We start from the raw sequence: 287 nt of genomic DNA, 5'->3' as shown, positions 1-287 counted from the left end.
AACATAATACCTCACTTAACACACTAATCTTTTAAAACTCTTATCTTCCGCTTCACACACACACACACACACACACACACACACACACACACACACACACACACACACACACACACACACACACACACACACACACACACACACACACACACACACACACACACACACACACACACACACACACACACACACACACACATTCTCTCTCTCTCTCTCTCTCTCTCTCTCTCTCTCTCTCTCTCTCTCTCTCTCTCTCTCTCTCTCTCTCTCTCTAAGCTGGCGCATTA

The sequence above is a fragment of the Scylla paramamosain genome, chromosome 7 (assembly GCF_035594125.1).
Source record: "Scylla paramamosain isolate STU-SP2022 chromosome 7, ASM3559412v1, whole genome shotgun sequence".
In the NCBI taxonomy this organism is placed as follows: Eukaryota; Metazoa; Arthropoda; class Malacostraca; order Decapoda; family Portunidae; genus Scylla; species Scylla paramamosain.
This window is presented reverse-complemented; position numbering follows the sequence as displayed.